Source organism: Lissotriton helveticus, chromosome 2_1 (assembly GCF_964261635.1).
Source record: "Lissotriton helveticus chromosome 2_1, aLisHel1.1, whole genome shotgun sequence".
NCBI lineage: Eukaryota > Metazoa > Chordata > Amphibia > Caudata > Salamandridae > Lissotriton > Lissotriton helveticus.
This window is the reverse complement of record NC_136059.1, coordinates 895,800,603-895,814,056: the sequence shown is the minus strand read 5'-3', so window position 1 is coordinate 895,814,056 and position 13,454 is coordinate 895,800,603.

Genomic DNA, 13,454 nt, shown 5'->3' with positions numbered 1-13,454 from the left:
ATGGAACACCGTGCGTTTTTGTGTAGATGGAAGCAAAGACTGTACCCCAAGTGTCACAGTCCTCCACGTGTGGTGCGATTCCCATTGGAAGACAAATAGTCAGAATCCTGTGTTTTTCTAACGGGGTGGTGTCTGGAAACACCGCCTCTATTTGGGTGATTTTTTGTGCTAACCAGAATGGTATTTGTTCCCGTTTAGCTGGTACTTTACCTAGGCAGGACTGTATGTTCTGTGGTGTAATTTTATTTGTGTTCCCCTGATGAGGGGTCAGCTGTGGAATTTTAATTGCTGGTTGGATTGTTGAAGTCCGCATTACATATTGGACTAATTGTCTATGTATTTTTATTAATTGTTTTAGTTGTATTAAAAGGTTTGCTGCAGACATCCCATCGATGTCTGGATGTGGTGTGTATCCGGCTAGAACCGGCCACGTTGCTCCTGGTCTACCTAATGGACCGAGCCTGGTGATGTGATTATTATGTTTTAGGGCGCCATTAAATAAGAGCAGATGCTCTTGAAATTTAAGTGGTACTTCCACCTCCTCGAAAGGAGTGTACTCATTAGGAGGTTCCTCTGTTTTATAATAGTGGAAGACCTTTGTTACAGCATTTGCTGCTGGAAAGTGTATCCATGAATAGAATACCTCTGTCTGCCGATATTCGTGTGCCTCAATTACGAATATGACTGTGCCACCTCTAGGTGTCAGTCCATTTTCTATAAGTTTTAAAGTTATAGATTTTCTTATGTTGACCGCGATGAGTATTATCTCCGGGTCAGCGTCTTGCAGTGCATTATCAGCTGCTGCGAGTTCAGTTACTATTCTAACTGCCTCTCTTTCTTCTTCAGTGTCTGACATTGTACTGTCCAGAAGGTTATTTAGTTTGTTTGCAGATCAGGTTCTTATGGAAACAAAGATTAGATGCACAATATTTTGGAACAGTGTATCCTTCAACGTTGACTAAACCAAGGACCCTACATAGGAGTTTCCTCCTGCGAGGTTTGGCGGATATTACCTTTCACCCACTCCAGACGTCTTTGGAGTATTATGGGAAAAAGGGGTCTGAGTGAAAAAGCACGACTGAGTTACTCTAAATGTCTTTACGTTAGTTTTATCGCCCATCCAAACGCGTTGGGCGCCATGTAGTGTAGTTCCTATTATCCCAATAGGCTCTGCGCATTGGAATAATACCTTCAATAGTATAGGCCTAGACCAGACGTTAACTAGGTCTACTACTGTCGATATTAGACTTAAAGTTTTGGGTTTTGCCAGCTAGCTCAGAGTTCACTAGAAACTTTCTCGAATAGGCAAGGAGGAGTTGAACCTCCCTGGATAGACAAGAAGGGATTTAGTTTCTGACAACCATAGAACATGACAACTTTGCTCTCCCCTAATCAAGAGTATATCTCTAGAGTCGTGTGAAAACAAAAGACGACTTATTTTACTCAGTCAGTACGTGCATTCTTAGTCTCACCAGATTGTAGAGAAAAGGAAGAGACGGGTATGTTCAATAAAAGATGTTATTTATTGATCAGTCTCTTTTCTCATACAAGAGAAATGGATCGATATTATTGCAATACTTATGGTTAAGTAAAGTGCATACAATAAAAGCAGAAGTATAAAATAATACTGTAAAAACATTGATATGGTTTCTAAGCCATATGATGGTTTAAAATGGATAAAATAGATACATACACATATACATTTGACTAATCGTACTCAACTGGTGTTTCTAACTACGCCTACCCCAGATGTACCTGACCTAAGCCTAATACGTGGGCGGGAGTAGAAAGTAGCAGTTTAAGTTAAGTTTGTTTTGCCAAGTGACTGACTCAAGAATTCTCTGTGAGGGGTTATTCAGTTCTGTACCTGGAGTCTAGGATGAATGAGGGATGGTATCTCTCGTCTCTGGTCTCGATATTCCAGGCTGCCTGCGAGGGCTACCCGGAAGCGCCGGAGCTGGATTTCTCGGCCAGAGAAAGCAGCGTCTCGTTCTCAGCGCGTCAGGAAGGCGGGGCTGCGCCAGCGGGGTCTGCTCTGCTCTGGGCTTCGGCAAGTCTGGCTGCTCCGATCTCGTCACCACCGCGTGTGTTTGCATAGGGCAATATCGGTAATATTTATACCTTTAAGGTGCCGAGATTGACGTAAGGATGGACATAGATACGTCAATAAGGATGTCATACGACCTGGTCGTTAGCACATTCTTTTGCTGAAGTTCTCGGTGAAATCAAAACAATGGCCGCAGGGTTTTTCCCAGGTCTGTCATAGGTTTGATTTGTTTTGAGAACTCCGTATGCCTTATCAGGGGCTGGAGGAATATCGCTTGTCTAATTAGATTGCAAGCGTTATGACCTAATCAGATAACACGTTCCTGTGCCGTAGTGTGGCTTAATCAGATAACGGTTCCTGCATCATGGGGGCTTTCTGCATCACGGGATGGCTGCTAGTTAACTTGTTAACCAGAATAGGGTCAGGAATAGGGGGATCGATACAGAACCTATAGGAATACATCACAACCCTATCTCGAGAATTCTTGCCTCCTTAAAAACGTACAATCACTTTAATGATCCTCTCCCCTCTAACTGCCTAGCTGCAGCCTCTAAGGCTATCACCCCTTCCTGGACTTCAATAATCAACGCTTCCCTCCTACAGGGCTCAATTCCTGGTTCACTCAAGGCTGGCCAAGTTGTCCCCATCCTAAAAACCCACGCTGGACCCTGCCTCGCTGAGAACTATAGACCCATATCCAACATCCCACTCCTTGCCAAAGTTCTGGAAAATGTGTGCAACAGCAACTAAGCCTACACATCAACAACTTTCACTTGCTAGATGACTTCCAATCAGGTTTCAGACCTGGACACAGTACGGAAACCACCCTCCTCCACATTGTGGATGACGCCCTCCAAGCCCTAGACCTTGGCAAAACCTATCTCCTAATCCTTCTTGACCTTTCCTGCGCATTTGATACGGTTAACCACGAAATTCTCCTAGAATGCCTCAAACACAGGATGGGGTTGGATGGCAGCGTCCTTGAATGGTTTAGATCCTTCCTCCAAAACCGCTCTCAGAGAGTCCTCATCAACGGTGATCTATCCGCCCCATTCTCCGGTTTCTGTTGGAGTCCCCCAAGGAACAACCCTCTCCCCTACCCTCTTCAACCTTTACCTTGAACCTCTCACCGAGGTGCTTTGTGCCGCCAACATCTCCTACCTTATGTACGCCGACGATACACAGGTCTACATAAAAATCTCCTCCCCTGAGGACATTTTCTCCCTAAACGAGGCCCTGAAGCTGACAGTCCATTGACTCACCGCCAACCAGCTTAAACTCAACGCAAACAAAATGGAATTCCTTCTGATCTGCCCACCCAAACCCAATCCAGACATACAGGAATGGATCAAGACCATCACTGCACTAAACTGTCCTCCTACCATTATTGACTCAGCGAAATCCCTGGGAATAACTCTTGATGGCAGCCTGAATATGCATGGCCATATAAACTTGATGGCCAAAACGGCTAGATTCCACCTGAGCTACCTAAGAAACCTAAAACCCTTCCTCGATGTGTCCAACCTTAAAATGGCAACCCAGGCCCTAGTCATTTCCAGACTTGAATATGGATGCTCTACTCTAGCAGGGCTACCCTAGAACCCTCTGGCCCCATTGAAAGCCTGCCTCAACACCGCCGCCAGACTCATAACAGGTTAAAAAAAATGTGACCACATCTCTCCCCCCTCAAAGCTCTGAACTGGCTTTTCCTGGAGGCCAGAATACAATTTAAACTGGCCTGCATTACTCACAAAGCTCTGTACTCGAATTCACCTGCATTTCTCGCACAAAAACTTGTGATATCCGACCGTGGCAGAAACTCCTGATCTGCCAAAAACCTGCTGTTGCTGCAGCCAGCACGCTTCCGGAAGAAAAAAAACTATAATCGAGCCATCTCTGGGGCTGCTTCAAGAATCTGGAACTCTCCCACCCTCCATCAGAAGACTTCCGTCCTTGGCACACTTTAAGAAGGAGACCAAAACTTTCTTAATGGGAAAATACCTCATCTAATGATTACTTTACAATCACCTTATAGACTTGTTCCACCCTCCACCTCGGCATTATCCACGGCCTCCACGGATGATACATTTTTTCTGCACTCCCGGGCATCCCCCCAAGAGCTGAGACTGCGTGCCTTCTTCTACATTATAACTACCTGCTTTCATTTTTATTCCAAATGTAGCTTGGACCTTAGACGGCGTGTACCTCCTGTATAAATAGCCTTCTTGTATGTTTTTCCTACCTGCTTTAGTTTTCTCCCACATGTAGCTTGGACTTTAGACTACGTGCTCCTCCCGTATAATGTATCCCTATCTCTCCCAATCTTATCCCTCCCATCCTTATGTTTTGTATTCCTTCCCCAAAAATCCTATAAAGTGCTCTGATACCCTCACAGGTCTGGTTCGCGCTCTATAAAACTATAAAATAAAAATAAATAAATAAAATACTTCCGAAATGCAGGGCTGCACCATTTTTACAACAATACTGTGCAGCCCTTCGTTTTACCCTGCACTGGCGCTAAACTTAGCAGCCTAGTCCAACGCAGGCATCCTTGCACCATAGTATAAGGGTGTCTGCATTGAAGGTGTCCCTTCCTGCACATAAACAATGTTTACATGGTGTTTCAAACTTCTATGTATGCTGCTTAATAAAGCACACACAGCAGTTATAAAACAACATTGTATTTAATTGATTGTTTGGTGTCCCTTCCTGCACACAAATGTCCTTTTGCTGTTTTATGTGTACTGCGTAAAGCAGCACACATAGAAACAGCAAAAACGAGGAGAAATGAAAGATTTCTCCTCGTTGCGCATGTTTAAGACCAGGTTTTCCCTGGTCTTAATTTTGGTGCTGCCTCAGATTTACGCTGCCCTTGTAAATATACGGCAGCGTCAAAATCAATGGGTGTTGTAGTGGAATGCCCACCGTAACACCCATTGCCCACCCCTTTCACTAAGTATAGCTTGAAAGGGGGCCTTACTTCCAAGGCAAACGTGGCTTAATGCTGCTTTGTAAATAATGCAAAGCACATATTGGCACAGGAACGTCACTAAAAGTCACGTTCCTGTGACTATAGGGGATTGTAAATATGCCCCTTAGTATATTCCATTGCCCCTTTCACATCGCTCCCCTCCTTCCAAACAGTAACGAGAGGAAAAGATTTGCTGACTACCTCTTGACCATTGTGACTTTTACTTTGCATGCCAATCCTGTTATTTTACGAATTTCCGGCTTTTCAAGTGCAGAACCATTTAATATCTTTGACCCTTACCCTATTGATATTCAATTTGACGTCCGTTCTCATAATAATAATTAAATGATTACCTCGCCTATTTAAGCCCGTATTTCTGCCATAATATTTGATAAGGTAAAACATTATTCCTTGTTAATATTTAAATGTGTTTATTTTCTGTATGTTTGTTTAATCTGTTTTATAACCACATAGAGGTACTATTTTTATTACTTGCTTGGAATGTATCATTATTTATTCGGACGCAGGTGATATACCTCACTTATACTTTCAATTTCATCTATTTACCACTTAGATATTTTTCTTTGCTTTTTTCCCTTTTATTGTGCTCTGTAATTAGACCCTTCTTCCAGTCTTTGTCTTTCTCAGTTCCTCAGACATGGGCGCTTAGGAACGAGAAAAACAAAGATAAACAAAGTTCCGCTTTTAGGCATGTCAAAATGGGAAGTAAAAATAAATAATTATTTGATACAGCAGTACGTTAACTCAGCCTGCACAGGAGATTTATACCTACGGTTGCCTGCAGTTAGTCCCACTTCCTCGGTTAACTTAACTGCAGTTAAAAATGTCCTTCTGCACTATATATTCGGCTTTTCAGCAATGCATGCTCCTTTCCTCATGAAATGAAAATGTCTCCGGTCACTGTTGACCTTCCTTAAGGAGTTTCAGATGTTGGGTCCAAACGTATGTCCAAATTATGTTAAAATTTGAGTTTCCGGAGGTCGAAGGTTTAAAGACTTCGTACTGCAATCTGAAAGAGGCTGGCTAGTTTACATACACTCTCAGTGGTGGAGCTATTTTCTGTGCTAAGTGGTAATTTGCACAGAGGCCATTTAATCCTAAAGTACACATTTGTAAGGAAATATGTGTGAAAATAAATATATTCGCCACCTTTACCTAATTATAAAGAAACCACGAACATCATTTTTTCTATCTTTCACTAGTGCTCGTTTTATTTGTGGTGGAACCCTCTAATACCACAAGACCTCTTCTTACCTAACCCCCCCTCAACTCTCTATAAAATATTTGGGGTATTTCCATTCCTCTCCCCCCAATAATGTGGCTATGGACTTTGTAGTGAAGGGGTCCACGCAGGTAGGTTGTAATTAAAGATGATTTATTCAAGCAGGTAACATGCTGAATAGTTCCAGTACAACAGGTAGATGCGATGTGAAGGGGAGCCCCACTAGGAGCAGCCTGTCTGCTGTTCAGCCCATGCTCAACTGTCACTTAACCTCTCTGTGTCCCAACATTCCGAGGCACATCACGACTACAACATTCTATGGAGCACAGAGCACAAGCACTGGCTGAGCAGAGGGTGTAAAATACATTACATTAACAAATGCAGGATACTACATGTCCCCTTTCCTTACAACAGAAGCACAAGTCAAATATATGAATAAAATATAACGAGAGTAAACAAAGAACTCAATGCATAGGAGGAACAACGGTGTGACAGCGTTAACGTCAAGGAAAAGAGCAAGCAAGGCAGAGCGAAGAGATAAATGAGAGAAGACAAGGAGGAGGAGGTAAAGTGTAAGTATACAAATAGTGAAAGTATACAAACAGAAAAAGTATACAAATAGAAAAAAAACATACTCTACAACAATGGAATAGAAAGAAGCAGACAGTGTGACACAGCAGAAGAAATGAGTAGTAGAGAGAGACACAGACGCACCAAAGACTACTCCTACGCACACCCACTGGCCAGGCAGGCAAGCAAGGAAGGAAGGACAAGGCACAACACAAACAGAACAGAATACATATCCAAGCACAAGAAGAAGAGAAGGAAGTGACTCCTCCTGAACAAGGAAGAACGAGAAGAACACTGCAGAAAGGGAAAGACTGAAGACCAAAGAAGAATAACAGCGAGATGTGTGTGGTTCAGATTCCAAAGATGAAAAGGAAGTGACATCAAGAGGAAATCTGAACATGTGAGAAAACAGAGAAGAAGAAGCGAAGTAAATACAAACAGTATCAATTATCCGCCCCCATTTTCAAATAGACGAATCAAATAAGATATAATACATAGCATTGTGTATTCAAAATGACAATGTAACACAGGGTTGTCCAAACCTTACCTGGCGGGCCGTATCCATGCCAGATTTTTGGGATATCCCCATCTGGTGATCACGGTTCGATCCCCGGCGCCGGCGGCAGATCAGAGTGCCCAGGACAGGGTCCATGTGTCCCGGACCTTCGTCCCCCGGGCGTCCGGGGCTCCACCCAGGCTGACGGCATGGAAAAGTGCCCAGGACGGGCTCCATGGGTCCCGGGCAGTCCTATCCCCTGGGCGTACGTGGTTGTCCGACATTCGGTCGGATGTGCTTTTACGTACCGGATCGGAATCGGCCCCAATAAAATCGTACGTAAAGTATATAGCAAGTCAACCTGAAATCTGCTGGGTCAGAATGGGCTCGATTCTGATCCGTGTCGGAAGGTTAGGAGTCCGTACGAATTTGTTGGGATTGGGAGCCCGTACGAATTTGTTTCGGTATTGGGAGTCTGTACAAATTTGTTTCGGCATGGGAGTCCGTTCGAATTGGTTTCGGGATGGAGAGTCCGTACGAATTTGTCAGGATTGGAAGTTCGTACGAATTTGTCGGAATTGGGAGTCCGACCATGGATGGGCTCCAATGGGTCCCAGGCAGTCCACCCCCCGGGCGTCCGGGCCTGAGAGCTCCAGTGGTCCTCACTGTGCCTGAGTCCCAGCCGGGGTCCCCGAGCCCTGCCCGGCGTGGGCAGGCAGAAGCCCTACCGAGAAGGCTTGGGGTGGGAAGCAGGGAGTCCTTTCGGTCCCGGCCATCTGGTCGCCCGTAACGCTTTCCTATGGGGTGACCAGATGGCCAAACTTCCCTGGAAGTCCCGATGAGGAGCCATTTGCCTCCCGGATCCCATCGAGGGCTCCAGGAGGTCTGGCACATTCGCGCCTTGGGTCCCCTCTGTCACCTCCGTGCACAGATTACAAGAAAAGGGGGTAATTTTCCTCCGGATTACTAGGGAGAAGGGTACGCCCGGACACCCCTCCGAGGCTGGTGGTTCTCAGCCATGGGGACCAGATGGGCTATGCCTGGGCAACACCTCCCTAGGCCACCCGGGGCTTCCTTCCTCCAGGCTAACTGCATGTCAAATTGCCCAGGACGGGCCCCATGGCTCCTGGGTAGTCGTCCCCCGGGCGCCCGGGGCTCCATCCAGGCTGACGGCATGGAAATGTGCCCAGGACAGGCTCCATGCGTCCCGGGCATTCGTCCCCCGGGCGTCCGGGGATCCATCCAGGCTGACGGCATGGCAGAGTGCCCGGGTTGGGCTCCACGGTTTTCACAGTGGTCCTCCCCTGGGTGTCAGGGGGGCTCCAGGCCGACGGCATAGAAAAGTGCCCAGGACGGGCTCCATGCGTCCCGGGCATTCGTCCACCGGGCGTCCGGGGCTCCATCCAGGCTGACGGCATGGCAGAGTGCCCTGGTCGGGCTCCATGGTTTTCACGGTGGTCCTCCCCTGGGTGTCTGGGGGCTCCAGGCCGAAGGCATGGAAAAGTGCCCAGGACGGGCTCCATGCGTCCCGGGCATTCGTCCCGGGACGGGGACGGGGACGGGGTCGGGGACGGGAGAGTCCGGGCGGCTTCACTTCCATGCCCGGCCATCTGATCGCCCAGATTCCCTCGGCCATCTGGTCGCCCGGATCCCCTCGGGCATCTGGTCGTCCGCAACGCTTTCCTATGGGGCGACCAGATGGCCGAACTTCCCTGGAAGTCCAGATGAGGTGCCATTCGCCACCCGGATCCCAGCGAGGGCTCCAGGAGGTCGGGTACATTCGCGCCTTGGGTCCCCTCTGTCACCTCGCGTGCACAGATTACAAGAAAAGGGGGTAATTTTCCTCCGGATTACTAGGGAGAAGGGTACGCCCGGACACCCCTCCGAGGCTGGTGGTTCTCTGCCATGGGGACCAGATGGGCTATGCCTGGGCAACACCTCCCTAGGCCACCCGGGGCTTCCTTCCTCCAGGCCAACTGCATGTCAAATTGCCCAGGACGGGCTCCATGGCTCCTGGGCAGTCATCCCCCGGGCGCCCGGGGCTCCATCTAGGCTGACGGCATGGAAAAGTGCCCAGGACGGGCTCCATGCGTCCCGGGCATTCGTCCCCCGGGCGTCCGGGGCTCCATCTAGGCTGACGGTATGGCAGAGTGCCCAGGTCGGGCTCCATGGTTTTCACGGTGTTTGTCCCCTGGGTGTCTGGGGGCTCCAGGCCGAAGGCACGAAAAGTGCCCAGGACGGGCTCCATGCGTCCCGGGCATTCGTCCCCCGGGCGTCCGGGATCCATCCAGGCTGACGGCATGGCAGAATGCCCGGGTCGGGCTCCACGGTTTTCACGGTGGTCCTCCCCTGGGTGTCAGGGGGGCTCCAGGCCGACGGCATAGAAAAGTGCCCAGGACGGGCTCCATGCGTCCCGGGCATTCGTCCCCCGGGCGTCCGGGGCTCCATCCAGGCTGACGGCATGGCAGAGTGCCCGGGACGGGCTCCATGGTTTTCAGGGTGGTCTCCCCCTGGGTGTCGGGGTGCTCCAGGCCGATGGCATGGAAAAGTGCCCAGGACGGGCTCCATGCATCCCGGGCCTTCGACCCCCGGGCATCCGGGGCTCCATCCGGGCTGACGGCATGGCAGAGTGCCCGAGTCGGGCTCCATGGTTTTCATGGTGGTCCTCCCCTGGGTGTTGGGGCGCCCCAGGCCAATGGCATGGAAAAGTGCCCAGGATGGGCTCCATGCGTCCCGGGCATTCGTCCCCCGGGCGTCCGGGGCTCCATCCAGGCTGACGGCATGGCAGAGTGCCCAGGTCGGGCTCCATGGTTTTCAGGGTGGTCCTCCCCTGGGTGTTGGGGCACCCCAAGCCAATGGCATGGGAAAGTGCCCAGGATGGGCTCCATGCGTCCCGGGCATTCGTCCCCCGGGCGTCCGGGGCTCCATCCAGGCTGACGGCATGGCAGAGTGCCCGGGTCGGGCTCCATGGTTTTCAGGGTGGTCCTCCCCTAGGTGTCGGGGCGCTCCAGGCCAATGGCATGGAAAAGTGCCCAGGACGGGCTCCATGCGTCCCGGGCATTCGTCCCCCGGGCGTCCGGGGCTCCATCTAGGCTGACGGCATGGCAGAGTGCCCGGGTCGGGGTCCATGGTTTTCAGGGTGGTCCTCCCCTGGGTGTCAGGGGGCTCCAGGCCGACGGCATGAAAAAGTGCCCAGGACGGGCTCCATGCGTCCCGGGCATTCGTCCCCCGGGCGTCCGGGGCTCCATCCAGGCTGACGGCATGGCAGAGTGCCCGGGTCGGGCTCCATGGTTTTCAGGGTGGTCCTCCCCTGGGTGTCAGGGGGCTCCAGGCCGACGGCATGGAAAAGTGCCCAGGACGGGCTCCATGCGTCCCGGGCATTCGTCCCCCGGGCGTCCGGGGCTCCATCCAGGCTGACGGCATGGCAGAGTGCCCGGGTCGGGCTCCATGGTTTTCAGGGTGGTCCTCCCCTGGGTGTTGGGAGTGCTCCAGGCCGACAGCATGTCAAAGTGCCCAGGACGGGCTCCATGAGTCCGGGACAGTCCTCCCCCGGGCGTCCGGGACACCCATCTCCAGGAGGCCAGTGGCATGGCAAAGTACCCAGGACGGGCTCCATGGGTCCCGGGCAGACCTCCCCCGGGCCTCCGGGGCACCCATCTCCATGAGGCCAATGGCATTGGCAAAGTACCCAGAACGGGCTCCATGGGTCCCGGGCAGACCTCCCCCAGGGCGTCAGGGGCACCCATCTCCATGAGGCCAACGGCATCGGCAAAGTACCCGGGAAGGGCTCCACGGGTCCCGGGCAGGCCTCCCCGGGCATCCGGGGCACCCACCTCCAGGCCGACGGCATGCCAAAGTGCCCAGGACTGGCTCCACGGGTACCGGGCAGTCCTCCCCCGGGCGTCCGGGGCTCACATCTCCAGGCCAACGGCATGGCTCAATGCCCAGGACGGGCTCCATGGGTCCCGGGCAGCTTCCCACCCCCCCCTCGGCGTCCGGGGCTCCCACCTCCAGGCCGACGGCATGTCAAAGTACCCAGTACGGGCTCCATGGGTCCCGGGCAGCTTCCCCCGGGCGTCTGGGGCACCCACCTCCAGGCCAACGGCATGTCAAAGTACCCAGGACGGGCTCCACGGGTCCTGGGCATTCCTCCCCCAGGTCGTCCGGGCCCTAGAGCTCCGGTGGTCCAACCTGCGCCTGAGGCCCAGCTGGGGTCCAAGAGCCCTGCCTTTCGTGGGCAGGCATTCAGGAACCCTACCGCGAAGGCTTGGGATGGATGGGGAGCTGGGAGTCCTTTCGATCCCGGCCATCTGGTCGCACGTTTCCGCTCGGCCATCTGGTCGCACGCAATGCTTTCCAATGGGGCGACAAGATGGCCGGGGTTCCCTGGAAGTCCCGATGAGGTGCCATTTGCCTCCCCGATCCCAGCAAGGTCTCCAGGATGTCGGGTACTTTCGCGCCTTGGGTCCCCTCTGTCCCCTCGAGTGCACGGATTACAAGAAAGGGGGGTAATTTTCCTCCGGATTATTAGGGACAGGGTAAGCCTGGACACTTCTCGCGGGCTGGCAGTTCTCTGCCTGGGGGACCAGATGAGATATGCCTGGGCAACACTTCCCCCGGGCGTCCGGGGCTCCATTCTCCGGGCCAACGGCATGTCTCAATGCCCAGGACGGGCTCCACGTGTCCGGGGCAGACCTCCCCTGGGCGTCCGGGGCACCCATCTCCAGGAGGCCAACGGGATGGCAAAGTACCCGGGAAGGGCTTCATGGGTCCTGGGCAGCCCTCCCCCGGGCGTCCGGGGCTCCCACCTCCAGGCCGACGGCGTGTCAAACTGCCCAGGACGGGCTCCATGGGTCCCAGACAGATCTCCCCCGGGCGTCCGGGGCACCCATCTCCAGGAGGCCAACGGGATGGCAAAGTAGCCGGGAAGGGCTCCACGGGTCCCGGGCAGCCCTCCCCCGGGCGTCCGGGGCTCCCACCTCCAGGCCGACGGCATGTCACACTGCCCAGGACGGGCTCCATGGACCCCGGACAGACCTCCCCGGGCGTCCGGGGCTCCCACCTTCAGGACCACGGCATGTCAAAGTGCCCAGGACGGGCTCCACGGGCCCCGGGCAGCCCTCCCCAAAGTACCCGGGAAGGGCTCCACGGGTCCCGGGCAGCCCTCCCCCGGGCGTCCGGGGCTCCCACCTCCAGGACGACGGCATGTCAAAGTGCCCAGGACGGGCTCCACGGGCCCCGGGCAGCCCTCCCCCGGGCGTTCGGGGCACCCATCTCCAGGAGGCCAACGGCGTTGCAAAGTACCCGGGAAGGGCTCCACGGGTACCGGGCAGTCCTCCCCCCGGGCGTCCGGGGCACCCATCTCCATGAGGCCAACGGCATTGGCAAAGTACCCGGGAAGGGCTCCACGGGTCCCGGACAGGCCTCCCCCGGGCGTCCGGGGCACCCTCCTCCAGGCCGACGGCATGTCAAAGTGTCCAGGAGGGGCTCCATGGGTCCCGGGCAGCCCGCTCCCGGGCGTCCGGGGCTCCCACCTCCAGGCCGACGGCATGTCAAAATGCCCAGGACGGGATCCACGGGTACCGGGCAGTCCTCCCCCGGGCGTCCGGGGCTCCCATCTCCAGGCCAACGGCATGGCTCAATGCCCAGGACGGGCTCCACGGGTCCCGCGCAGGCCTCCCCCCGGTTGTCCGGGGCACCCATCTCCATGAGGCCAACGGCATTGGCAAAGTACCTGGGAAGGGCTCCACGGGTCCCGGGCAGGCCTCCCCCGGGCGTCCAGGGCACCCACCTCCAGGCCGACGGCATGTAAAAGTGGCCAGGACGGGCTCCATGGGTCCCGGGCAGCCCGCCCCCGGGCGTTCGGGGCACCCATCTCCAGGAGGCCAACGGCGTTGCAAAGTACCCGGGAAGGGCTCCACGGGTACCGGGCAGTCCTCCCCCAGGCGTCCGGGGGCTCCGTTCTCCAGGCCAACGGCATGGCTCAATGCCCAGGACGGGCTCCATGTGTCCCGGACAGACCTCCCCTGGGCGTCTGGGGCACCCATCTCCAGGCCAACGGCATGGCTCAATGCCCAGGACGGGCTCCATGGGTCCGGGGAGGCGTCCCATGCGCCTCCGGGCTTGG